The sequence below is a fragment of the Pleurodeles waltl genome, chromosome 12 (genome assembly GCF_031143425.1).
Source record: "Pleurodeles waltl isolate 20211129_DDA chromosome 12, aPleWal1.hap1.20221129, whole genome shotgun sequence".
NCBI classification, from domain to species: Eukaryota; Metazoa; Chordata; class Amphibia; order Caudata; family Salamandridae; genus Pleurodeles; species Pleurodeles waltl.
In genome coordinates this window covers 491,130,055-491,155,187 of record NC_090451.1, presented here as the reverse complement: position 1 = coordinate 491,155,187, position 25,133 = coordinate 491,130,055, and positions in this window count along the sequence as shown.

Genomic DNA, 25,133 nt, shown 5'->3' with positions numbered 1-25,133 from the left:
AATACAATGTAAAAGGCTTGCTGTAGTTGGGGGTACCCAACACAGGAGCTGAACATAATGCATCACGTAATTCGACAAAACTTTTCTGACAATCTTCAGACCATGGGACGGGATTTGGTGTATCTTTACAAGTTAATGCCACCAAGGGTTTGGCTATTAACGAAAAATTAGGTATCCATTGTCTGCAATATGATGTAATACCCAAGAAAGCACGCACTTCTCTCTGTGTTCTTGGCACACTCATTGCTGCAACAGCCCTGATTCTCTCTGGGGTCGGTTGCCTTCCCTCCTTCGAAAAGAGATGACCTAAATAGGTTACTTCTTTTTGACAATACTGTAACTTTGAAAGGGACACTTTGTGGTGTAAATCAGACAAATGACGCAATAATGACAATGTTGCTTCTTTGCAGATCTCCTTAGTACCTGCAGCAACTAGCAAATCATCGACATATTGAATGAGAGTGGCGCCATCAGGTAACATAAGAGTGTCAAGTTGTGCTTTCAAAGCCTGACTATAGATAGATGGACTTTCACAATAGCCTTGAGGAGCTCTCTTAAATCTGAAGCTTCGTCCTCCCAAATTGAAGCCAAAAATGTCCCTGCTCTCTTCTGCAATAGGGTTGCTGAAGAAAGCATTTTTCAGGTCTAACACTGAAAACCAAGTGGCTGAAGCTGGAATCATTGTCAACAATGCAGTGATATCGGGGACGACTGGAAACTGTGGCACAACTATTTTGTTCACCTCTCTAAGATCAATTACAAACCTATAAACATGTGGCTGAGTAGGGTCAGTATGCTTCAAGACAGGCAAAACAGGACTATTGCAAACGTTGCCTCTTGTCTCTTCAATTACATCCTTCTCAATCAGATCACAAATAATTGCTAACAACGCTTTTTCCCCTTCACTAGAGATCTTGTATTGGGGAATACGTGGCATTTTAACATTGGCTTTTAATGTTATCACATATGGCTGAATTTCCAAAAGACCTACATCATTAGGTCCAGTAGCCCAAAGAGTATTAGGAAGAGATGAAAATTCTGGTGGAAATCTGTCCTTTGACAAATACATTGGTGAAACCACTTTCTTACCCAATGTGAGTTGCACTCCAGAAGGAGAGCAATACAATGTCGCATACAATCTCTTTAACAGATCTAATCCTAACAAGTTCTCGCCACAACCTGTCGTCAAAATAAGGGGTGTTTCAAATTTACAAGGTCCAACAGAAAGAGATATAGGGTTAGAAATCGGATTTCTAACTGGGGCGCCGGAAAACCCTACTGATACATTTGTTTCGCCAGACAAAGGTGGCCCAGGGAGTTTTGAGTGCATAATAGAACTCTTGGTAGCACCAGTATCCAACAGAAAAGGTTCTGACACACCTGATGCAATCACCTTAACATAAGGCCCACTCTGATCTACTGGAACTGAAACAACTCCCTCTCTTTGTCTATGGCTGTCCTAGCAATCATTACTGTCCAAATGCTCATCCTCTGTATAGTAATCATCAGTATAGTACTGAGCCGTCCTACCAGATGCATTAACCTGTTGATCAAATCTGTTCATTGAGTTTTGAGGGAGGAATGGGCGCGTGCTCTGGGGAACATATCCACGTCCTCTTCCTCTAGGTGCTTGTGGAACACCTCGACCTCTTAAACCAGAAGTACCATTTGCGCGCTGTAGCAAAGCAGGGCAACTATACTTGAAATGACCCTCTTCCTTGCAATATGAACACTGATTGGGACCTACTGGGATACGTGGTTGAGCATACTCGGCTCTTTGCGAATTTCTCTGAAACGGTTGGGGCTGATAGTTATTCTGATAGTTGCTCTGATAGTTACTCTGTGCACCACTATTTTGACCACCACGTGGCGGGTACGCTTGTTGTAACAGAACCTTCGTTTTCAATTCTTTAGTTTTCTTTTCTACTCTATCTCTCTCATCTTTATCTCTATTTTCGTAGTACTGTGCAGTAGCCAATATCTGCGCTGAAGAGGAAACTGCCCAAGAACTTTCTGAATCTTTTAACTTTTTACACAACTCAGGCAGCAGATTATGCACAAATTTATCGACGAACAAACGTTGACCACCTTCCGTGCTCATATCTTGACCACTGTGGTCCACAAACGTTTCTTCAAACCTGGTGAAGAAATCTGATACAGTTTCTTCTTTCTTTTGCTTACATGCAGACAATTTATCCCAGTTTACACGCATCGCAGGCATTATAGTTTTCATGTAATCAATAATCCTACCAGGAATCTCTGTCACTAAAGGCTCAGGTTTAGCACCACCAATTTATCGGGCATCTGCAGCAGCAATATTAGCCCATGTGTCACCTAACTCTTGAGCATGGTCTGTATGGCGAATCTTTCCCCATAAAGGCTGTGGAACAACATTCCCAAACAACATGTCTATGTCAGCTAAATTCCTAATGCAAGACCCCGCAGTCTGTGACAATTCCTTGTAATACCCTGTGGGATTCTTACGGGGATCAGGCAATGTCTGCTTAAGGGCTAAAACTTCAGCTCGCTTCCATGGAACGTGTACACATACACCCTGGAAATGAGGCAGGACAGGTGGATTAGCATTTGGGTCCCCTTCCCTCCATTGTGGGGGAACTTCTCTCATGGGGTACTGTTTCCCTTTCTTTTTAGCAGAAGAATCATATTTAAACAATAACCTGGAAACACCTTCAGTCCTAAACGACAATAACATCGCAACTGCTTTCTCGACATCTGAACCCACAATCAAACCTGTCGCAAAATCGAACCGTACACGACACAACTTAGGCGGATTGGGCTCCAAACCATTTTCCTCTAAATCCTCAGAAAGAAAAGTACACATTTTCTCAAAAACGTATCTCTGTTTCGGTTCTTCCCACTGATGGAAGACATCCATAACAGACTCTAGTTCATATCTCGCTGGTTCAGTAACCCATTTATGCACCAAATAATTCAGTATCTCTTTCTCCCTACCATCAGGCAATTGGCTACGCAATTGTTTACGCTCTGAAACTGGGGTCGTAACCAATGTTCCCTGTAAGGCGCGCGCGCACCTTTCCTTCCCCCATCGCGCAGGCCCATTTGGCAAGCGCGCACGTTGTGAAAACATCGTTTAAATGCCGCGGGGAGTAATGTCCCAAATTTAATCCTCAAGCCGACGTCCACGGACCTAACCTTACAATGATTAATTGGATTGTTGGGAACATATCTCTTTCCTCGTCTCTTTCTGTCGCACTGTGTCCCATAAACATCCTGGAAAGAGGGAAATTAAACGGTAAGGATATATTTCGTGTGTGTATATTGCCACCTAGTGGCCATCTGTGATAGCTCAGCTGCCGAGGGCAATCAGTGAAGCTGTCTCTGCCTCTCTCCATTAAGATGCTTGATGCTTTGATACCGTAGTCTCAATATATTGATTTTTACTGAATAAGTGAGTGCTAGTCCGTTCACCTCAATGTGCATGCTCAGTTCGGCTACTTTGGTGGCTCACAGTCCATTTTGGCTTAAGGTAAAGGCTTCAGTCATCACTCCGATATACACTGGGGATGGGTGTTGAGCACTACTTAGGGGGGAATGGTGAGTGCTCTCTACGTAGGGCGGGGCCATTCTTGTGTTTTTTTCAAACTCACGTTTTTCTAGCTGGGGAGCTTCGAAGAGATGATGACTGAGCTATTCGTGTCTCCTTTAAACCAGTGGCGGCTTGTGTCATTTAAAGGTGGTGGGGCGTAAATGTTTGGGGTGAGTGCTTTGCAGCCAGCGAACATGGTGAGTGAGCCCGACCATCCTAAGAGAGGTTCAGGGGGGTTCTCCCCCCGGAAAATGTATTTAAAAAAAAAGTGACATCAAGGAATAAATATAAAAAGGCTGTAGGGCACCCTACAACTAGAGTACAGCCCGAGGCAATATGCTGGCGCCATCCCCTGGAATCAGTTCCCAGGCCCTGTGATTTTATTTATGTTCTGTCCATTGTGAAAAGTTTATTTACATGCGAGTGAGCGGCGAGCCGCAAGCATTTTTATAGATAAGAGTGCCCTTTATAAAAGGCAAGGCTCTGCTACAAAGATATGTAAAAAAATATATATAAAATAAACATTGCAGCTTACATACAGTGTTCACCACACACACTGTAATAATTTTTCCTCCTGGCATTGCTTTCTATTGGGTCTTTCTGTTACCCTCAGTATCCCCTTCGCGCGCTCGCTCTCTCTCTCTCCTTCTCCCACCCCCCCCTTTCCCCCCTCCCCCAGTATTGTAGTAACAGTTTTGGGGCAAGGGCTATGCATTTGGCAAGTGCACTTTGCTTTACAGCTAGCTGTTTACGGGCTGTCTTGTAAACATCTGAGAGACATTTGCTGTGAAATAAAAGGGTTCGGTATATGGTTGCGCACACTTTCTTTGAATGGCGCTCGCTCACACAGTAAATGAGGGCCATTGCATCCCTGGTGTCTAAGATGCGCAGCCCTGTTACTGGGTGTTTAAGTTTTATTTACTGAAATTCCACTTTTTAGCTGCTCGCAAGTGTGCGCTTCAAGATTTTTTATATTTCACATATTGTCCCCCACCCTATTTCCATCCGTGCCCCAATGTATCCAATACAGTTATCTCTACGGTAGTGAAAGGATCGCTCCAAAAACCACTTGCACACGCCACCGTACGCTATATTTAAACACGAGTTAAGCAATCAATGTATCTTCATTTGTTTTGCAGTTTTTTATATAGTGTGGAACAGCTCTCGAGGCGCTTGCGTGCTTTACATAGAAATAATACAGGAAATCTGCATGTAATATACAAACACCGCCCGGTCTCTGACCTGTCATTAGAGGCAACAATATGATGGGGCAAAACGTGTATAAATAAGAGGGGAAAAGTTTAACTCTAAAAGGGATTATTCACGTTGGCAATAAACGTAAGTCGACGACTTGCAAAGGGAAACCATTTACTTACACCAAGCACTCCTGCAAAGAGCAGAGCAGGCCTCATTACAAAAAGTTATCCCTTTAACATTTCTGTTGATGGTGGCAAATCCTTTACTGCAAACAACAGTTCTCAGGGGCGCTGCGCGGGGCAAGAGGGCAGCACCTGTGCCGGCCCGGAGCACGGCCACGAGGCACCTGGAAGCCGTGCTGCTGCTGGTGCGGGCTGCTCAGGAGCAGGAGGCGCGGGAAGCAAGCACCTCGTGTTTGCTAACAGTGCATTAGCTGCGCAGTGCGCAGACTCGATTTTCGCTGCCTTCCTGAAGCCCCGCCCACCATTTCCCAACTTGTCACAGGGCTACACCCATACTCTGTGACAAATTGGGAAAGGGTGGGGTGACCATCCTCCACTACCCTGACTGACGTGAAGCCCCTAGCACTACAGGGCTTCAACCTGAAGCGCCCGGGGCTAAGTTTATTTCCACATCATTAGGGGGTGGAGACTGGTCCTCTGAGCTATGTCTGTGCCGAGCTGATGACCTCACAGGCCTCAGGCTGTGAGCTTATCTGCCCGGCAAGCATAGACTCAGTCAGGGGAGGGCCTGGCCTGATCCTGCCAGTCTAAAATGACGTGACCCAGCCCCAAGCAAGAAAGAGGTGTGTACATTTCTTTTAGGGAGGGACTGGGAGTTAGGGGAGTTTGTTTTCACCTTTTTTTTTTGTTTGTTATGTTTACGAGGGCGGAGCCCCGACGCCCTCGTGTAGAAACCGCCACTGCTTTAAACCTACCCTCGCAACAGAGAGGAGTTGCAAGTAGTGACATTTCATCTGAACATCGTGTCGTCCGTTTGTTTAGTTTCACTTTTCTATTAAAGGGGCCATTCCATCCAACAAGGGGATGTGACAGATTCTCCCTTTCATCTTCTGTTAAATCCGTACCCCACTGAGCGTTCACCAGCTGGGCCTTTAAGGCTGGACACTTGGATTATTGCACTGCTCCAGGCACAGCGCCGACGAGCATCTTTAGAAAAGAGCAGTCCTATAAACACACATTCTCTTAACAATGCAGTCTCTAGGACAGAGTGGGTATCTTAGGGGCACAGATCCTGGTACTCCCGCACACTCGTACACTCAAACTATCAGCAGACTCCAGAGCACAGTTTACAGGAGCAACAGAAACAAGCCTTTACAATGCAATCGGTCTCGCGTTTGCTCGAGTTAGAGCTATTAGCGTTGTAAACTCCTAACCGGACTGTTCTTTCCACATAAACTGAAAATTAATAGTAATACAATTTCACATAAGGGAGCCGCTTTAAAGCGCAAAGCCATGAGCCTGAAGGTGACTAATCAGAACAAAAAGACCAGTCCTGGTTAGCCTTTGAATAATAATTATGCTGCTGCGCGCGCGTGAATGGTCAATTTCTTGGCGCACGTATCCTTGGCTGCAGTGCGCACACTGCCGCACACAGTGGAAAAAAATTAGAGGGAACATTGGTCGTAACTAATGACCCAAAGAGAGGGGATAAAAGACTAGTCACAGTGTTTGTCATTCTCTGACAGATAGAGGGAGAGGTTGACAAATGAACAGGAGGAAAAACAGAATGGGACAAGGCAGAGACAGAAGCAGTGTCAGAAACAATACCAGGAGTGGTAGTCGCTATAGTAGTCAAAGTTGTAGGAAGTAAAGGCAGAGCAGATGTCAAAGCCGGTGGCCCTTGAGGAGGCTGCACCGGAGGAATAGGAACCAACTGAAGAATAGCTGGTGGGTGCTGTGTAGGAGCAGGAGGCAATGCAACCACTGGTTGTGCAACTAGAGGTTGCGGAGGTGCCGTGGCATTCTGCGCATAGGGTGGTGGCGAACTTAGCAAATGCGACATTAGGGGATCTTTTTCAGAGTCTTTTGCTGCATCTTGCTGAAGAGGCGGCAAAACTGGATAGCATTTATCTACTGTCATTTTATGTCGCCTATGCAACTGCTCATTCAACTGTTCTACTTCGTTATCTTTAAACTGTATAGCAGATTGCATAATCGAAATACTTTTTCTCTCTTATTTTTCTTAGCTAATTTAATTTCCTTTTGCTTGGCTTCCTTACGCCATAAGCGGAAAGAATCAAACATTGCCGGCCGGGCTTTCTTCTTAAAAAGTCTAACTTCGAGGTTATCTAAGATTTCTGTGTCAAAGCTACCATTTTGGGGCCATTTTAAAACACCATCTTTTCTGGTGTAACGGATCCATACTTCATTATATGTGATGGGGCCTACTCCGTGCTTCACATATAGTTCATAGGTTGGAGTTCCAATCGGAGGAACCGGACATGAGTCCTCCAACCGGGAGTCCCTTTTACAACCAAGACAAAACAAATTTCCAAGTCTGCTAAGACCAGGCATCTTCGCTCACTAGTCTAGCTTCAAACTTCAAAGGATTATCGTTTACGATAGTCTCGTGAATACACGAGTCCTTCGGCTTTGGTACTTGCAAGTTCCAAATCAAAGTGATACCAAACCAAATGTCCAACTAAGGACCAAACCAAGTGTCCAACTAAGGACTGGGAGATGCCCCACTTATACTTAACTGAAAATATCGATGACGTCACCAGAAGACTCGTCTTATCGTTTCGCTCTACCAAACATCAAGGGTCCAAATCAGGGCGATAGCCAGGGCAGCAGTCCTTCGTAGCCGTCGGGAAGCGGGGAACCTCGCAGCAAAGACTTTCGGACCACGTCGTCATGCAGGGGTCGATGAAGTGGCGGCCTTCCTCCAAAATTTTCACACGAAGCTCCTCACGGACCTCAGGCTTGGACCGGTACCGCTGGTATCGCCCCACGTTGGGCGCCAACTGAGGTACTGGGTTTTTCAGAACCGGTACTGATCCGGTAACCCAGTGGTGCCAGGGTACACCCAAAGACCTCGGGTACTTTCCTGATTCAGACCACAGAAACTCAGAGTCTTCTAGGTGAAGTCAAAGATCGAATTTATTGGCTGCAACCAAGTAACAAGCGTCCTAGAAGTACAACAGCACGGTTTGTATGTTCTCAGGAGACTGTGGGCCTGATTCTAACTTTGGAGGACGGTGTTAAACCGTCCCAAAAGTGGCGGATATACCACCTACCGTATTACGAGTTCCATAGGATATAATGGACTCGTAATACGGTAGGTGGTATATCCGCCACTTTTGGGACGGTTTAACACCGTCCTCCAAAGTTAGAATCAGGCCCTGTGTGTCAATGCAAAGTCAGGTTTCCTTATATACAGTTTTTTAAGCTTCAGGCAAACATTCTTGACATTTTGGTTGGTCATTCACATGTTTTCACTACAAAGGAAAAAACAGTGTCATGATGAAACCTCATATTTCATGTCAGCCAACCCATAATACATTACCCGGCAAGGCCTAGTATTTTACATCAGATAAGTGTGGACCCCCAATAAAAACGGGCACCTCCCCCTCGTAAAGTAAGAAGAAGAAAAGAGCAGGTGCAGGTGTGAGCAAGATTAGGCAGGGATTGTGAGCGATAATAAGGGTTTTATGGCATGGTGTGCCTTGATGCTATCTGATTCGGCCACTGGGAGAGGGACTGACCAAACAGGTTTGGCCTGAGGCAATGGTTCCAGCTTGCCCAGGTCAGAGAAAAGTCAATCAAGGTGTACGTGTCCTTGGAATCAAATCTGACTGTATTATAAGCCTATGTGAAGGCAACTTTTAAAAATGGCTGCCGTGTATAAAATGGGAGCCACGAGTGCAGGACGAAAATGGCGATTTCGAGGTGAAAACGCTGCTGGAATTGAGCGAAAATGCTCATGCTTAGTGTACTAGTCATTATCGGTCTTTTGATACTAAAATCGTACTGCTGTGGCAAAGTAAATTACATGGGTCCAGAATTTTTAGAACCACACTTCTTGCAGTGCCAAGGTCTACCAAATAGGTGACCCATTTGTCCTGGAGTGCTCTTGGTGACCTACACCTTCTGTACTGGGTGGTACTCAGTCAGGACAGCCTTCTGGTCATACCATTGCTTTTGAAGCTCTTGGCTGTCCTGAAGGTTTTTAGTGGCCTTTTTCATATACTTAAACATTCTTTTTTTTATTTATTTGCAGTTTAACCGAGACATAGCATATCCAGATAGACTTTACATGGAAATCTCTTTGCAGTGTCTCCAGACCAAAGAACACGTATATATATATATATATATATATATATATATATATATATATATATATATATATATATAAAAACATCCCCAATCCTCCCTCCCCCCCCCAAATCCCCCTACAGCACCCACCAGCACATTGAACAGTCCCATGGTTCAGTTCTTTTAGCACCCTTGTTGGTCTCTGCAGTCTCTCCTGTTGCGGAGCGCAGAGGAGTATCTCCCTCATCCCCCATAAATCCATGATCACCGTTCGACTATATTTCCAGGGAATAGTACATCATCCAAGCTCCCCATATCTTTTGGAACTTCCACGGGCATCCTCTATTTGTGTATATCGTTTTTTTCCCCCATCATGAACCCGTCCATTCCCCTCCTCCATACGCCCATCGAGGGGCATTTCTCTGAGCCCCATAGGCGGGCTATATCCCTTTTGGCTACCATCAAGCCCAGTCCGCACAGTGTAAGCTTTCTCCGGGGCAAGTCTATATCATTAGGTATTCCTAGTAGAGTGTACTTGGGATCTAGGGGAATCTGCACCGACAGCACCCCGCCAGCTCACCCATCACCTTACTCCAAAACTCCCTGATCTTGGGGCATTCCCATAAAACGTGAAAAAAGGGTCCAACATTACCACAACCTCTAATGCAGTCCGGGTGTCTCGCCCTCCCCATCAAATGTAGTTTTTGTGAGTCGTAATATACTCTGTGTAAAATTTTAAACTGTATTAGCCTGAGTCGTGCCCTAATCGCCACATCTCTGGGGAACATCAGTGCGGCCACCCAGTCAATGTCTTCCATCGTTCCCAGTTCTGCCTCCCATTTATTATGCAGGTTTACCAGTGTATTTGGCATGTTATTGTTTATGGTCTTATATATTACGGATGCCGCTTTAGCAATTATCTCATCCATTAGTAGTCGGCCCTCTAAAGGGGCTTACTCTGGTATTCCTTCTCCCGGGAGTCCCTCCGCCTTCCATCCATGTCTCAGGCGAGTGTAGTGGAAATTCTGTGTGCTGCTCAGTGCATACTCCATTTGAATGGACTCAAAGGGCATAATGTCCCCATTCTCCATCACGTCCCCAACTTTTGGAATGCCAATCCGGTCCCAGCCCTAGTAACCCTCCAATTTCTTACTTTACCGAGGCCAGCCCCCCTCCCATAGTGGGGTTTCTTTAGTGGGACGTCTATGCCACCCCATCATATTATTAGCTCTTGTCCAGGCCTTCAAGGCCACCTGTGTAGCAGGAGTAAGGTGTCTGATCCCGTTTCCCTCATATAAGAATTTCCTACACGACCTCCCCGCCCACTGTAATTGCTCCAGGCGGAAGGAGGGGTGATCCTCCGATGCGGATAACCAATCATTAATGTTGACTAGGTCTGCCGCCCAGTAGTATGACTCTATATCTGGTAGGGAAAGACCCCCTGCGTATTGATTGCGTTGCAGCGTTTTAAGAGCTATTCGTGGATGTTTCCTCTCCCATAGGAAGAGCCGCATGTCCCCTTCTATGGCCCTGAACAGGCTTGGGGGGAGCTGATAGTATGTGTTTTGTAAAACATACAGGAGCTTTGGTAAAGGAATCATTTTAATCATTGCCACCCGTCCCATCAATGTTTTCCATCTGTCGAAGTCCTTCTTGCATTCCTTCAACACCCTTCCCAGGTTACGACCATTGCATCTGTCAGCTTCATGTGTCACGTAAATTCTGAGATATGTGAAGCCCTCGTCTGTGCACTGCAACAGCATCAGCAATGGGGGCAGCCAGGTGTCCCCTCGTGGTGCATATACGATCGACTTATCCCAGTTAATACAGTATCCTGAGTGTCTCCCATATTCCTCAATCAGGAGAAAAAGCCTCGGACGGGTCACCTCTGGGCGAGTGATGTACAAGAGGACATTATCCGCATATAAAGAAATACGTTCCTCCTCCTTTTCCTCCTCTCTTAGTCTAAAACCATATAAGTTTGAGCCGGTGCGGATCCTACACGCTAGGGATTCCAGAGTAAGGGCGCACAGTAGGGGGGACAGTGGGCATCCTTGTCTCGTGCCCCTTGCGATAGGGAACTCTGAGGAGAGGACTCCATTTACCCTCACCGCCACCACCGGGCTGCAGTAAAGCAGGCGCACTCACCCTCTATATTTTGGTCTGAAAACAAATCGTGTTAGCGTACCCTCTAAGAAGGGCCAGTGCACTGCATCAAAGGCCTTCTCTGCATCCAGGGCTAGGAACAGGTGAGGCTCTGGGCGGTCCATGGTAGTGGACAGCCACACATGCGCCCGTCTCAGGTTATGTCTTGTGGATCGTCCCGGCATAAAGCCAGTCTGGTCCATGTGAACTAGTGGAGAGATAACACCCATCCTTCGGGTTGCCAACACAGTGGCCAAGACCTTTACCTCCACATTTAACAGGGATATCGGTCTGTATGATGCACACCTACATTTGGATTTCCCTTCTTTATATATCACTGCTATATCAGCTCTCCTTAAGTCTGGGGGAAGGACTCCTTGCTCACGGGCCTCCAGAAACATATTTAATAGATGAGGAGCCAATACCTCTCGGAAGCTTTTAAAGATCTCTGGGCCTGGAACTTTGCCTGGTCTAAGCCTCGTCAGCGCGGCCGAGATCTCCTCTAGGGCAATGTCTCCCTCTATTCCTTCCCGTCCCTCCACGTCTAGGACAGGAATATCTCTCCTGTCCAGGTATTCAGTGATGCGGTCCGCGCTTTCTAATGATCTTGCCTTGTAGAAGTCTCTGTAATAGCAAGCGAAGTCTCTGCGATATCTTTGTTGGTGGAGACTCTGTTCCCCTCTTGGGACTCTACCTCCTGAATCCATCTAGCCTCTCTTTCCTTCCTCCCAAGCCAGAGAAAAAGTTTCCCAGCTTTGTCCCCAGTCTCGTACAACCTGTGTTGGACCGCCTGGAGGCGATTCCTTGCCTCTTTTTCTGCTGTCTCACGATACTCAGCTTTCGCCAACTCTAGTTGCCGAAGTAGCAAGGATGTAGACGTCTGCACCACCTCCCCTTCCATTTCTAGGAGCTTACCTTCCATATCACTCAGTTGTTTATTGTCCCTTCGCCTTTTCTGAGCCACTAGATTTTGTGCACTATCTCGAAGCACTGTCTTGTAGGCTTCCCGCAACACCACCGCAGATTCCACTGACCCCACATTTTCTTGAAAGTATAAGTCAGTACCTACCCGTTATCCTCTCGCCACTTTGTGGTCTTGCAAATGCCAAGCACACAGCCTCCACCCCTTGCGCCCCTCTGGCCTCCCTCCCAGATGCACCATCAAAGGGGAGTGGTCCGACAGCCCCCTTGCCAGGTATCCAGCCCGATGTATTTTGCCTGCCTCACCAGCCAGGCGAAGGTATAGTCTAGGTGGGAGAAAACCCTATGAGCCTCGGAGAAATATGAGTACTTTCTTTCCGTTGGATACATCTGTCTCCATAAGTCCGTCAGCCCCAAGGCTGCAGCAAACCCGTATAGTGGGGTAGACAGGCCCAGGGTCAGCCCACCCCCGGATCTATCCATCCCTGTTTCCATCACATCATTAAAATCCCCTCCCAGTATGTGAAGTGAGGAAGAGGACCCCAATAGGATCCTTGCTACCTTCTCTAAAAGGGGGCCCTGGAGTCTTCGGGGGCATATGCACTCAACAACAGAACCTCTCTCTGTCCCCAGAACCCCTCCACCCCTACAAAGCGACCATCCGGGTCCTCCCAGCGACGAGTGACACGAAAGGGGGGGACCGACGGATCAAAATCGCTACCCCCCTGGAACCAGACGTGTACCCTGTGTACCCCGTGTGTGCAAGTACTACATAAGGACCCCTACTTAGAAATGCACACTTCGTACCTCTGAGATGGGTTTCCTGGAGGAGCACTATGGTGGTCATTATAAACATGGTGGGGAAGACCACCGGCCGCCGTGTTGGCGGTGAACAGAAACCTGCCATTGGCGGCGAATGGAAACCCGCCATATAATGATTGAAAAACCCAACCCCGCCAAAGATTCCCAGACCACCACTCCCTGCCAGGACCCTGTCAGCGGGAATCCCGGCCTACACCACCCTGCCACCGCCAAGCACACCCACATCCCGCCCTCCAAATAATGATGCACAAATCACCTCAGCGCACAGTGGAAGCCGGACGACCATTGGCGGGTGCGACCGCCACAGGCGGCAAGTGGACACATCAGCAGCAACACATTGGATAGGCTTATCACCCACACACCTGACACACATCCAGAACCCTATAAACCCCCCCCCCCAGAAACACCCACCAATCACCTTGCAATGAAACCAGGACCAGAAGACGGAGAGCACCGGAGCCAGACAGCGAACGCCAGCATACAGGACAAGCATATCGACCCACACAGGAGCACCCATATCCCGTCCCCAGTTCTGACGCCATCCACCACTCTCACCATGTTCCCCCCAAAAAATCCATGCTTCACTGAAAGGGAGCTAAGGACCATAGTGGATGAGATCCTGAAGGTGGAGCCACAAATATTCGGAACCGAGGTGCAGCACACACCCATTGCGCAGAAATTTGAGCTGTGGCAGACCATTGTCAACAGGGTGAATGCAGTGGGACACCATCCACACACCAGGGACGACATCCGGAAGAGATGGAACGACCTGCAGGGGAAAGCCAGGGCCATGGCATCTAGGAACCGCATCACAGCACCAAAGACTGGGGGAGGACCGACACCAACACCACCCGACTACACCGACTGGGAGGAGAAGGTACTCGCCATCCTGCACCCAGAGGGACTCACTGGAGGAATGGACTCAGGTAAGTCATCTACAATTACCCCATATACAACACATCTGCAATGCATGCACCACCCCACCCCACCCACACCTACCTCGACCTACACCCCAACCAGGCATTACCCACCACATCCACCACCCGGCATCACCTACAACCCACTAACAGGCCCACATCACTCCCGCTGTGCACAGCCACCCACCGCTGCACGTACCCACAATGGAATAATATCCCCCACCACAATGCAGCCCCACCACTGTAACTAAATGCAATGTCCACCCCACAAAGGCACCCTGGAAGGCCACTGAAAGTAACACCAGCTCAAAATAGCCCAGCTCTGGACACTTTAAACCTTCAGGCATATGTAACAGACATGTCTATGTCCCCCAACAGGCACCACCACCAATGCAACACTAATGGAGGGGACAAGGAGTGCCACAGCCCTCCAGGGAGACAGAGGCACATCACAAGCCCTTGGCGAAGGATCCCTGGACACAGATGAGCAGGCAGGCCCTTCACACAGTCCTGGATTCTCACCATGCAGCAGACCCACCCAGGAAACCACTGTCGCCCCTAACACCCAGTCAAGACCAGCAGGCCAGGTGAGGCGTATCCACACCAGTGTACCCAGGGCACAGACTGGTGGAACACAGCTACAGAGGCCACAGTCTCCCACTTTCAACATGCAGAAAGGCGAGGGCCCCAGTACAAGTGGCACGTCAAGACCTGAGCAAGGGACACAGGCACAGGGAGCTAGGGCAAGTCCAAGTGTCCCAGAGGGTCAGGGGGTAGGGCACGAGATGGATGCAGCAGCCCAGGACGTCATTGCAGAGGTATTGGGGGCCTATCAACATACCGAAGACAGGTTGGCACAGATTGTGTCCACCATGAAGCAAAGTCAGAGGGTGCAGCTGGAACAACACCAACAGGCCATGGAGCAGTGGAAAGAGCATAATGCCACAATGGCCACAATTGCTGGAGCACTGTTGCAGTTGGTAAAAAAAACAGTCTGACACCCACACCGGACAAGAGGCCCCTACAACAGCCCTGGACAACAAGCAACAGATGACCCAAGCAGCAGAAACAGCACAGGAAATACCCTCTCAGGAATCACAAGGGCCAACCATGCCACCCCAAGAAGCTCCACAGAAGGCATCCAAACGTAGTACTAGGTCAAGATATGGCACTGGAAACCCAGCTAAGAACAAGCCCCCCTCCAACAATTGACACTGCTACTAATGCAAAGCAACCATCCCACCCATTCACCAACAACACTTAGCTGAGGGAAAATTGAAGTTCTATTCTACAAAATTGACCCATCTAAGACATCCAACAGGGCTGCCACCAAGTAGGGTTTGAGGACACCCAACCCTTACGACTCCCATCACTGTATATAGCACAATTCACTCTATTCTAGAAAACACATTTCATACCTGTAACACTGTCCCCTGTCTTCAATGTCGAACAAAGTGGAGTATGGAAGCAACTGGCAGAGAACAACTTTATTGTCAATTTGTGCTTGATGGTGGTGCTGTGTGTTTTAAATTAGGCAAGGAGGGAATGCATATATTGTTTGTCAGTGCCATGCAGAAGTGGTCCATGTATCACCTATCATGACCAATCCCCCCTATATGACAGAGCACACTGACAGTATCAGTCACTAACCCCAATGACAGGCTTAAGTCCCACACAGTTATTGGAAGTAGAGTTGTATCAGTTGGTTCCTGGAATTGACATCTTCCCCTTCCACATCCTCACCATCACTCTCTTCACCTCACTGAGGTAGCTGATCAGGACCTATAGCACCCTCCACCTCCAAAAGGGGGATAGAATGTCTCACTGCCACGTTATGCAGCATGCAGCAGGCCACCACTATTCTACACACCTTATCAGGCCCATAGGCCAGGGAACCCCCAGAGATATGTAGACACTGGAATCTAGCCTTCCGGAGACCTATAGAACGCTCTATCACCCTCCTAGTACGTCCATGGGCCTCATTGTATTTCCTCTCTGCATCCGTCCTGGGATTCCTCACTGGTGTCAGGAGCCAACACAAGTGTGGATAGACAGAATCACCTAGAAAATGGTTCCATACAGAGTCGTCATTGTAATGTCCCTTAGTCAGACAGGCTGGTTTTCGGCAATGTGTCAGTTAGTGACAGGCAAACCTACCTATGATCCACCCTCTGTCCTCTTATAGTTCTTCCATCTTCTGTGGCACACTACTGTTCCTCAACACAAATTAATCATGGACTGAACCCGGAAACATGGCATTCACATGGGAAATGTACTGGTCTGCAGTACACACCAATTGGATGTTCATGGAATGAAAGTTCTTCCTGTTTCTATACACCTGTTCACTCACTCTTGGGGGGGTGATGGGTATGTGTGTGCCATCGATGGCACCTATGACATGGGGAATGTTTGCAGAGGCTTAGGAGTCAGACTTGATGGCAGGGAGGTCAGCACTATGCGGGAATCGCACATAGGATTGCAGATGTTGTACAAATACATTCAGAAATCTTGTCAGTACCCGGCTGAACATTGGCTGTGAGAAACCAGCACCCATGCCCACTGTCACTTGAAAAGAGCCTGTGGCCAGGAAATGGAGTGCGGAGAGCACCTGCACCTCAGTTGGAATGGCATGCTGATTATGATTTCCAGTAGTTAGTGCAGGATCCAGTAATGCACATAGGTCCTGAATAGTTGCACGTGTGAGTCTGTAAGTGATAAATATCTGATGCTCCACCATGGTCCCCATATCCACAAGTGGTCTGTACACCGATGGCGCCCTTCCTCGCCACAAGGGTCGGTACCTACGAGGGGTTACAAAAAGGAGTGATGTGCACACATACATAGGCAAAATGTGAAGAATACAAGCACTGCATTGTTCATAGTAGTGTCTGTACAATAACTGCTACCTGACAGATGTACATGTACATCACTAGTAGGGAACAGAGTACTTCATGTGTTCTACTATTTGGAATGGATAGAGGCCTATGTGCTTCATGTTGCTAGTAGGCCCTGCATTGTGAGTAGTAAGAATTTCAAGATGCGTAGGTGATGGCAAAATGTCTGCCCACTGTAGTTCTGCCCCTTTGTTGTGTAAGTGACCTAATACCGCTAGCGGTTGACGTCACAGCGTACGGCGGTGTTGACCGATGTTCGCATCCACATTGGCTAACATGGGGATGCCTATGGGGAATCCTGGCGTATCATGATCGCCACCGGCGGTGACGGTGCATATCGCTGCGGAACGTACGCGCGTTCATCATCGTTTGATCACTTGACTCCCTGATCTTGTGCGGACAGGTACTCCACTCTGTGTACTGCTGTGGCCTGCCTCTGGCTATGGATGTTCCACGTGGTGCAGGGGAAAGGGCCCCGGCCTTCACCCAGGAAGAACTGGAGAAGCTAATGGAAGGGGTCCTGCCCCTGTACGGCAGACTCTACGGACGGCCAGAGGTACAGGTGAGTCTGGGTTTGGGGGGCACTGTGTGAGTAATGGATGGTGTGGATTGCACATGTGTGCTGCTCTGAGCCTGGATGGGCCATGGTGCATGGAATGCTGAGTGCCACTGTCCTGCATGTCTATCAGTACTGTCAGTCCTATGCTGGGCAATTTGCCAGCTGTTCCTATTGTGCAAGTGCCTGACTGTGTTCCATTTCTGTGTCACCCTTCTAGGTCAGCGCCCACCAGAAGAGGGCACATTGGCATGCCATCGCCAAGGAGGTACGGACCCTGGGGGTCTACAACTGGCAGAGCACCCACTGTCGAAAGAGGTGGGAGGACCTGCGGCACTGGGTGCGAAAGATCACTGAGGCCCAGCTGGGGAAGTCCTCCCTACGTGGAAGGGGTGCCTGTCGGGCACTGACCCCCCCTCATGCGAAGGATCCTGGCGGTGGTGTACCCAGATCTGGATGGGCGCTTGAAGGCTGCCCAGCATTCACAGGGGGTGAGTACTCACTGACCATACCTCAGTCTGGAAGGATGACTGTGTGTGTGATAGGGCTCATGCTGCTTAGAGCAGGGAATTTGACTGGTGTCCATCTACTGTATTTTCCCCAAAGGGTGTAGGGGTGTCCCTGTGAGGTTTCACCTACCTCAGCTCCAAAAGTATTTCAGGGGATGGTGGTAGATCAGTATTCTGGTCAGTAGTCTGGGGCATGGCCATGGGCATAGTGCACGGTGCTGCCTGTTGGGTGTGTTTGCTGGGTGGGTGTATGTCTGGCCATTGTGTATCAGCATTCAGCTATTTACAAGTGTCTCTCCTGTTTTGTCTCCCCATCCCTGTTCTTTTGTGTTGGTTTGGTACAGCATCAACATCAGGCGAGGGAGCTCAGGCATCGGCAAGTGGGGAGGCAGCGGCCCACGGATCCTCCGAAGCAGAGACAGGGGACCTGTGGGTGGGAGGGCAAGGAGATTTCCACGGGGGAGGCTACTACCACAGGAGGTAGTGACTCTGAGACCTCCTCCGATGGGGGTCCTCCGGCGGTGGCGGACCCTAGTGCACACACCACTACCGTGAGATCTTCCGCCACCACCCAAACCATCACCGCCCTCCCTTCTGCTCCCCACCAAGTTGCCCGTGCCCGCCCACCCAGAAAGGTGGCCGTCTCTTTCACCCCAGGCACCTCCTCCCCTGCCCCAGTCAGCCCTGCTGCCCTCACAGAGGAGGCTATTGACCTCCTGAGAACCATCTCTGTAGGGCAGACAACCATCGTCAATGCCATCCAAGGTCTGGCATCAGAGGTGCAGCAGACCAATGCCTATCTGGATGGCATTCACAGTGCCGTGTCTGCCCTACAGAGATCTTTTCAGGCTCTGGCCTCCTCTTGGATGGCAGCCAGTTTCCCTGGCCATTCCGTCCCCCCTCCAAACTTCTCTACCTCTTCCAGCACCCCACTCCCTTCACCCGTCCAAAGCACACAATCAGACCCGCTTACAGGCACATCAACGCAGAAGAAGCACACTTCAAAACACAAGCACCACACCTCCCACCACAAGCATTCACACAGCCAACAGACACCTGCACAAACAACAACGTCCACTTCCCCCAGTGTGCCCACCTTTTTCGCCTCCCTGTCTGTCCCCTCTACATCCACACCCTCATGCACTACACCTTCACTCACTGTTACTGCTCCTCTTCCTGCACTCACCACAATAGCAGACAGCCATACATGCACTCCATACACCACACCTGCACTCACCACCTCTACTGTAGTTGACACATGCAGCACACTCACCAGACTTGCAGACACCCACCCAACATACATCCACACTAGCTATCTGTCATCTCCCACTGTGTCCACCCCGCCACCTCCCAAAACACACAAATGCACCAAGACACCCACCCATCAGACATCCACCACACCACAGCATACTGAGCAGTCACCTGCACCCACAACACACACACCTACACCACAATTGCTCCCAAAAAACGTTTCCTCTCCCGTTCTGACCTCTTCCAACCCACTGGGCCACTCCGTCTTGTCCCCAAACGTGCCCACCTCCTTGCCCTTTCCGCTCCTTCCACATGAAAGCCCACCCCGGTCCAGCCTTCCCATTCCTGTGCACCTTCCCCGTGAAGAAGAAGGCCCGGTCTGAGCCTAGGCCATCCAGCTCCACCCGAGCCAAATAGCCCCCACCCCTTCAAAGGAGAAGCCCACCCCCTCCGACCTCCACAAGAAAGTCAAAGTCCCACCCCCATCGAAAATCCCCCCCATCCTCCTGCCCCCCTTCCGTGAGTTGCCTGGATTCTCATATGGAGCCCCGTTCTGTGGAGTACCCAGCACTTGTGGGAGTAAGGTGTGGCCATTAGTGGCCCAGGACAATATACATTTTATGGACTGGTCATTGGCCCTGTTAGCACTGTTTGGCTCAGTGAGCTAATGATTAACGTTTCTGTGTGGCCTGTGTTTCGGCTGCACGCCATTACACCCTGGTGTTTGTTTTGATTTTTAATGGGTGTGTGGCTATTTTATGTACGATGGTCAAGTTGCAGTGGCCTTCGGTCGGGTACGTACCTCTTGGTGTGGGGTGTCTGACTTGTGCTGCTGGGAAGGGTTGGGGGGGCATTGCCTGATGGGTGGAGTGGGTGGGTATGTAACTGTGCCCTTTCCTCCCTTGTGTCGTAGGTTGCGGTACTTACCGTCGTCGTCTTCGTCAGCGGTCTCGGTCGTGTAGGTATATGGCAAGGAGCAGGGCTGGCATGATCAGCAGCTCTCTGTCCATGGCTGCCGCTGCACGTTCTGTGGAACTCCGGTGAGTGTTTCCTTATATTTGGTTCATTTCCGCCAGGCTTTGTGTGGCAGTGGTTCCTGCCCCAGAACTGGCGGCGGAATGGTGGTTCATAATTTGATGGGCGGGTCGGGCCTTTCCGACGGCCTGTCGGTGGACTCTGCCATCGTCGGCGGGACTCCTTTCCTGGCGGTAGGTGGTTTGCGGGATGCGTGTGTTTCATTTGGATCATTATTTGGCGGTCCGGACCGCTCCTCTGTTGGCGGTTTCTACCGCCACCGCCGGCATAGCGGAACGAACCGCCATGTTCATAATGAGGGCCTATGTCTGGCTTCTGTCTTTTGATATATTGGGAGACTAGTCCTCTCTTAACCTTGTCTCCCAGACCATTTACATTCCAGGAGAGGATAGTAAAGCCCTGTTCATTCTCGGAGGGCATCACCTTGGCTTCACTCATGGGGTCCATTTTAAGCAGCGAATCTCAGTAACTAAGCTCCAAGACCGTTTGGACCTCCAGGAGCTTAAATGAGGGGATAGGGGAACTGTCTCTCCCATCGTATAGTGCACAACTATTTGTGTCTGTGTCTGTGGGTTAGCAGTGCAACTTACCAATAACAATGAACAGAACCCTCTTTTAATAGAAACCCCTCCCACCCCCCTCCCTGCCTCCCTGTGGCCCCTGTGAGTGTACTTCTCCATATCCCTACCCCACAAGAGTCAAGAGGTCTGTAGCCCCCCCTCGCTCACCCTACCCTCCCAGCAATACGACCTTGTAAAACTTGTTTACAACCCCCTTCATTTTAAGGGAACCTAGTCCTTCTACATGGTGGGGGCGAAGTGGAACCGTGCCTCTACTCTCCTTTGGCCTCCAGTCGTGCAGCTACCCCTCCGGACTTCTAGTTCTCCGGGCCTCTCTCTCCGCCTCCATATTGTCAATAGCCTCCAGTAGGGGGAGGGGAGACTCCCCCCCCCCCCGGGTCGAGTCGACCTCCAGGCGTCAGGGAGTCCACAGCTTCATTTCCACTACACGTCCGAGCTCCTGCGCTGCGATTCCCCTCCGAGTCAGTAGTGTCCGCTCCTCTTTCTGCTTGTCTGGGAAGCTGCCATTGTGTGTCCCTACCAATTCTTTGTCTCGGTCTGCCTCTGCGTACTGGGAGGGACCTCTCTTTAGGTCTCGCACCTTCATTCTCTCGGGGTGCCTTCTCAGTCTCTCCACTCCCCCCTTTGGCGAGGCGGGGACGCTCCTCGATCCATCCCCAGGCCTCCTCCGGAGACTGAAAAAAGAATGTCTTTCCTTGAAACAGGACCTTTAGCTTGGCGAGGAAGAGGAGCATGTACTGGAGCTGGAGACCGCGAAGCCTGGCCTTAACCGAGTCAAAGGTGTGGTGTTGTCTCTGAACTTCTCTAGTGTAGTCCGGAAAGAACAGGATCTTGGAATTTTCATACCGGACCTCCCCCATTTTGCGAACTTCCATTAGGATCATATCTCGGTCTTGATAATTGAGAAAACGGGCTAACACAGGCCTAGGGGATGCACCAGGCGAGGCCTCCCCCCCAGCGCCCTGTGGGCACGTTCAATTACAAAGCAGGCAGAGAATTTTTCAGGTGGGAGGACTCTCCTGAGCCACTGCTCCAAAAAGCAATTCATGTCAGTCCCCTCGAGTCCCTCCGCAAAGCCCACAAAGCGGAGATTATTGCGTCGCAGTCGGTTTCAGCATCTGCCAGCCGCCATATTACGTCCTTATTGGTGATTTTGATCTCTGACACCTCTTTCCGTAGGTCCCTGACTGTGTCCTCCATTTCAGATATGCGTGACTCCGCCGCTGTGACTCGCTCTGCCACCTTACGGAGATCCTGTCTGAGCAGGGAGACCTCCGAGTGCACCTCGCCTATCCGCTCCTTAAGAGCTCCCCTGGATGTTTGTATCGCCGAGAGAAGCGTGTTACTGTCCGGAACCGGTACGGAGTCCGTCATCGGCGCGGCGGGGGACCCCACCTTTCTGTATCAATCCATTTTGCCCTGCTGAGGCAGTTTAGGCTCCTTATCTCGTGCCATTGGGAGACGTCACCAAGTCTCTACGGATCACCAGTTTCTCAGTGGCCCCACGACAAGCAGCCGGTCACTGCACCCACCCCAGGCCAAGGCCAACCAAGAGTAGGGGCCCCCAGACTCAGAGGGGGTAAGCCCGGTGCTAAACTGCTCAGTCTCACCGTCGAGTCTCACCTCTCTATGCTCCCACGTGTGAATGGCCTCTCTCTCATCTCTTTCTCCACCTTCAACTGCCCTCTGGTCAGCGCGTAATCTCTCTCTTCTATCTGCGCCTCACAAACCGGTCATGGTGGACCATTCTCACCAATGTCTTTTCTTTCCAGAGCGCTCTCTGTCCACTTGGGAATCAGGGGCGCCGATGCCCCGGTCTCCACCAAGCGTGTGGCCCAGGGAGGGGGCACAGGGATCGCACCCTGTCTCCTCAGGCCCCAGCAACACTTCCTCCGGGGTCAGCCAGTCGGTCCGTCTCAAGCGCCCGGGGGCCTCCGCAGTCTCAAGGCACCCCGCCCTTGACCGCTTCCCTCCCTCTTTGGTTTCTTCTGACATATGAGGCCAGTGAAAGTGAGGGACAAGTCTGTCCCAGGTTTTGCTTAGCCACGGATGTCTAGCCAAGGGAATATCATGTGCCAGAGTTAGAAGGAATTCCCTATACTGCAAGGGAATTAACATTCTCCTGGTAAGACCAGGTTTAAGGTCCCCTGCCTCACTATAAAGGAGATTGTTCTCCCAGGAAACTCTGTGTGAGTCACTGATATCCCTATTTTGCTGTTTGACAGCTTGCTATCTTAGACCTTCTAGTGTGTGACTGGTCCTCCCTGGCAGCCCCTCCTGCACCCAAGAGTTCAGCTGTGTCAGCTTGAAGCTCCTCTGGTTTAGGTTCTGCACAAGGAGTTGACTCCTCCTTATGAAAAGGGGAATCTTCTGGAGAGGGAGGGATAGTGGACAAGGGTTTGCCCTTTCTACCCCTAGTTTTTGAGAGCACTTGGTCCATTGTTCCAGGATCCAAGTTTCCTTGTCCTCTTTGCTTCTTGGCCTGCCTGAGCCCTTGTAAGAGCGAAGATATGCCCTGGAATGCCCAGCATGGATGCATGGGCCTCCAACTCCACTTCAGCCCAAGCTGAAGTTTCCAAATCATTGCCCAATAGACACCTTACAGATAAGTCAGTGGATACCACAACCTTTTTATGACCAGTTGAGATTCACAACAGCCATGGGGTGGTTAACAGTGGTGTTATGGGCGTCAGTAACTTAGTAGAGATGACCAAGTAGGTGTTGCTCAGGGGCAACAAGTTTCCCTATCACCATAGTGACACTAGCACCTGTGTCCCTGTAGGCCTCAACCTGAACACCATTTTTTTAGGGGTAGTTGCTTGTATTTATCCATATTAAGGGCACAAGCAACTAAGGTGGCAAGGTCAATGCCGCCATCAGAGACTCAGTGATCTCCCTAACTAGATCAACCCCCACTACACTACCAAAAATGAGCCCAGCTACATCCTTTATTTGGCTATTTGTAGAGTTTTTCCCTCCACCACTGCTATTACTAGGGGCACTAGTGGAAGCAGTGGAGGTTGTGGTGGTGGGAGGCTTGGTGTTTCTCTTGGGGCAAGTGGTGTCACTTGCCTAATGGCCTTTGTTCTTACATAAATAACACCAAGGCTTTTTCTGATGATTAGAACAGGTTTTGGACCCCCCTGAGGATTTTTGTGGGCCTGATGAAGACTCTGATGAAGTTTTATCTTTGTCCCCACCCTTGACATGGGACTTCCCATCCTTCTTCTTGCTGTCCTTGTCAACCCCTGTGTGACCTTTTCTGCTCACCCTTGTTCTGACCCATTTTTCTGCCTTCTTTCCCAATTCTTGGGGAGAGGTCAGATCTGAGTCCACAACATACTGGTGCAACAAATCAGACACACAATTAAGAATAGGCTCTCTCAAAATCAGATTGTATAAGCTTTCATAGTCGGACACCTTGCTGCCATGCAACCAACCTTCTAAGGCCTTCACCGAACAGTCTCATAATCTATCCAATCCTGTGAAGACTCTTTTCTGGTTTCTCTGAACTTGATTCTATATTGTTCAGTGGTTAAGCCAAATCCATCCAACAGTCCAGGTTTCTGAACATTGTAGTTATCTGAGTCATCTCCTCTAACAGTACGGAGTCTATCCCTCACCTTGCCAAAGAAAGACAACCACAGGATAGCAGCCCACTGTAACTGAGGGACCCACTGAACTTTACAGGCATTCTCAAGTGCAGCAAACCACTTGTAAATGTCATCACCCTCCTTGTAAGGGGGACAATCTTCTGCAGGTTTCTAGAATCAAATAAGAAACTACTGCGGCTGCTGCCACCATGGGGAACTAACCCCAACCCCTGTATTTCCCTTTCCACACCTAGGGATTCCCTATCCAAGGTCGGCTGTTGCTGCTGCAGCCTCAGTCTGGCTTCCTCCAACCTCAGCTTTCTGAGTTCCCTATCTAGTGATTTATCCTCAGGGTTGGGTGTGTGGGACACTTCTGATAAAGAAGTGACATGGAAATCATCAAAGGTTGACCTTTTCCTAACTTGAGTTACTCTAGTGACCTGGCCTCTAGGTGTGAAAGGTGCCCTCCCTGTGTGTGACCCCTTCTCACTACCAGCTACACTAAGAGGTTTGTTAAGGGAAAGATCTGTGGAAGGACCCTACCCTGGATCTTCAGGACCCTCTCCTGAATCTACCTGCGTGGACTCTCCCTCTACCTCCCCTTCAGATTGTACCTGACCATTAGGATGCTATTGGTCATCTTGCAAGAGGAGATTGAAGATAAATTACTGGTTAGGGTTCTTCCCAATCCCTAAGCTTCTTTCCAAGCAAACCCCTCTGACTTTTGAAATTCAGACTTTCATAAGTAGTTATAACATCCCCAGGAGTAGGTTCTACAACAGACATAGTGAAAGAAAAGGTTAGGGAAAAGAGTAAAAAGTTGGCAAACTATTTAACCTAACTTTTCAGAGGAAAATACAAAACTTT